We start from the raw sequence: 3,683 nt of genomic DNA, 5'->3' as shown, positions 1-3,683 counted from the left end.
CCAGCCAGTAGTCATGTCTTGCCCTGAAATGGTTGAAGGACGTTAAGTTTTAAAGAGAAAAGAACTTATTTTGAGTCTCATAATGTTGCTCAGCACATGAAAGAACTTTGTTTTATCCCGATTACACTAACATCTCCTAGGGCTCAGTTTATTTCTGAAAATCGTGTGTCGTGAATAGTATCCACACTATTATACAAAAAATGGAAACAATCTGTGTTCTGTGATCAGTGGTCTGGACTTGGTTCTTCATAGTTTTTCTATATAGGTCAGAGCACTAACTCAACCCCATTTTGTAAGAGGGTAGATAGTCGCAACACCTTGTAAATACGAGGCCGTCTATTCACACGTGAAGGAGTGAAGATGCCTTCATGGAAGATCACAGCTCTGCACTTGTCCATCCACCTCACATCCTCTGGCTTTGGGGAGAGGGCGACAGAGTCCAGAGTCAACATTCTCAGACTCTCCCCATTCTCCTCAAAATGACTCTTTTTCCCCTTAGGGGAATCACCAACATCTAGCATCATAGGATCTAATATTTCTTGAATACTTACCACATGACAGATACAATGATAAGTGCCTTGACCAGTGCTTCCTTGTTTTATTTTCACAACAACTACTTCTGATTGTTGTTGTTTAGTTGCTAAGTCGTGTCTGACTCTTTGTGACCCCATGGATTGCAGCATGCCAGGCTTCCCTGTCCTCCACCATCTCCTGGAGTTTGCTCAAACTCATGTCCATTAAGCTGGTGATGCCATCCAACCATCTCATACTTTGTTGTCCCCTTCTCCTGCCCTCAATTTTTCCAAGCATCAGGGTCTTTTCCAGTGAGTTGGTTCTTTGCATCAGGTGGCTAGAGTATTGGGGCTTCAGATTCAGCAGCAATCCTTCCAATGAATATTCAGGGTTGATTTCCTTTAGGATTGACTGGTTAGATCTCCTTGCAGTCCAAGGGACTCTCAAGAGTCTCCTGCAGCTCCTTGTAGGTATGTTTATTATTTACATTTTACCAATAAAGAAACAGAGGGGCTGAGAGGGCTGGAGGCCACACATTCAGCTGCTGAGCTGGAATTAGATGGACTCTTCCCCATTTTGCTGTGAGCCTGCCAGAGCATCAGCTGTCCCAGGAGGGACTGGAGGGCAGAATCAACCAGTGTGATTATCAATCAGTCTTCCCTCCAAGGCACCGTGGTGCCCTGGAGAGACCTGCTTCTCCCCTGCACTGGCTCACTCTCCTCGGGGAAGTGTCCCTTCTACCGATTTACAAAATGGTAGACTTCAGACCAACGATGCATCCTTATTTCTGACCCTAGAACCAGGCAGGACGGGCAGTCTGACCAAACATTGTTCTCTGACTTGTGCCAGGACTTATATAGAGAATTATGCCACGAGTGAACATGAAAACCTACTTACCTCATGTTTCATAACTTGGTGATTAAAAGGAAAAAAAAATGACAAAAAAACCAAACCAAAACAAAACTGAGATTGCTCAGGGAAATCTGGGGACTGCGTGCTCAGCACACTCTTTCATCTCTGTGATTCTAGGAGGGTTTTTTGGGCTGGATGGGCCCAGATTACTACACAGCCCTCAATGCAGATGGCTTCTCCTTGGGGAAGTGGCCATGCTCAGTAATGGACCCCTCGTGTTAACAAGAAACATAAGGTGGGGATGGGCAGGGGGCTTCACAAGGTATTTATCACAGTGACTGTGCCCAGGGCTTTCTCACAGTGATTGCTCCATAAATTTCAGTAATCTTTCCTCCCCTGATTTATGTGGCTTTTCTAAAGGGCATTGTTCGCCAGCACATGAACGTGGACGCTAAATTTAGCTGGAAAGCACCCAATCTCTGATGCTCCAGTGCCCAGTGGAAGGCAGGCATCTGCCAGTCAATAACCTACTTTTGTTCCAGTCTTCCTCGCTCGCATAGATCATGCCGTGGAGGCTATTTATAGCTGGAAAACATGCTGGAAGTTGTCAGGAGCCCTTCCTGCCGCAGTGAGCCGCCCTCCCAGGAGCCGGGTGGGTACGTGTGCAGTCTTCCCAGCAGCACTGCACTGGATGACCTTGATGGGCTCCATCCTTCCTCTGAAAACCGAACCTCAACTTGGAATTTCAATTAAAAGGCAGTGAGCTGGCTATCAGGCTTTGGCGTTGGCTGAGCTGCTGTTCATCATGGTGTGGATTGGAGGTCCCCATTGTGAGGACTGTAAGGTTCACTTATCGGGAACCACAGCCGCTGAATTCATCTCCAGGTTCACCAGGAGTGGGGGGGCTCAGGAGAATTTTTTTTTTTTTTTTTTGGTTCATAAAAGAGATGTGGTTAGGAGCACAGAGAAATCAAGGAGGACAAGGACATCCACCCTGTGGAAGGGAGGGAGTGAGGGGCGGACAGACGCATCCCTCAGTGGGTACCACATGGAGCCCACCCATCTAACCCACAGCAGTGGGCACCGACTGATGGTGGGTGTAATGGCTCTAACTCAGGGCTCAGTGAGGCTCTTGGAGTGCCCCTGGTTCAGCTGGCCCATAAAATGACTTCAATCTGCTTGGGTGGGTTGTTTTGCATTGAGAAAGTTATTTAAAGCCTTTTAAAAAATGGCATTATCGGAGCCTGTTATTGGTTTACGTTACTTTGTGGGGAGGCACACGTTGTTTATTGCAATAGAGATCTCTCAATCCCTAGATAAAAAAGCCCTCTCTGTGATGGGGTCACCCCCTCAAAATCCCCAGACACCAACCCCCCGAGTGGGGGTGGTGGCAGGGCAGTGCACCTGGGCCCTGTGAGTCGGAGGGGTGCTCCCCAGGGTGGGACGCCAAGGGGTCCTGGAGTTTCCTGTGAAAGCTCGTTCTGTGCTCCCCCCAACCTGCAGGGTGCTGTCCTTCAGTGAGCGTGACTATGTGCGTGAAGGTTCATAAAAGATGTGGTTGGGAGCACAGGGGATCGAGTACAGTGCCACTCACCTGGCTGAAAGGAGGGAGTGAGGAGCCTGACAGACATGCCTCTTGCTGGGCACCACCATCATCTCAGACAAAGATGTGGGGAGCTCCTGGTTAGGAGCTTCTGAAGTCCAGTGTGGTCTTGGGAACATGATGCCTGGGATCTTCAGAGAAGAAGTAGGACTCGGACGGGCCACGCTGCTCTCTCTGCTTCTATTGTGATGGTAAAAGACTGTCCCACGACTAGTCAGGTGGCAGCTGGGCAGGGCTTGTCCTGCACCCGCTGTTGGATGCTCGAGGAACTACGCCCCTCAGTCCTAGCCGCCCTTGGGCAGACCCTGGCACCCCAACTTTACAAACAGGGAGCCAGGCATGGCACACAGCGGGTCCTGGCAGGAGGCAGAGACCTCGGCTGGCCCCTCTGTCCCCGCTTCAGTTTCCTCTTGGGCTAATGGAGCCTCAGTTCTTCTTCACTACTTGTAGCCACAAAGCTGACCCCCTCCCTTATACCCCCTGCCCACTTCAGTGGGTGGGAGTGGGTGGGGGTCAGGAAATGGGACCGCCGCCATGTCCTGATCCTCTGTTCTTCATAGCATCAAGGTCTAATTCTAAGCAGAGGTTTAGCCCAAGGTTTGCCAGACTCCATGGTGTCCCACCCTTCCCGCTGGACCCTAGAGATGGAGAGCAGAAGGGGGCAGGCACCTAGAGCCTCCTCCACGGTTATCAAGGAGACAGGCAGGGGATGGGA

This window comes from Ovis aries, chromosome 10, assembly GCF_016772045.2.
Source record: "Ovis aries strain OAR_USU_Benz2616 breed Rambouillet chromosome 10, ARS-UI_Ramb_v3.0, whole genome shotgun sequence".
Taxonomy (NCBI): Eukaryota; Metazoa; Chordata; class Mammalia; order Artiodactyla; family Bovidae; genus Ovis; species Ovis aries.
The sequence above is the reverse complement of the archived record's forward strand: the minus strand, read 5'-3'. Positions refer to the sequence as shown.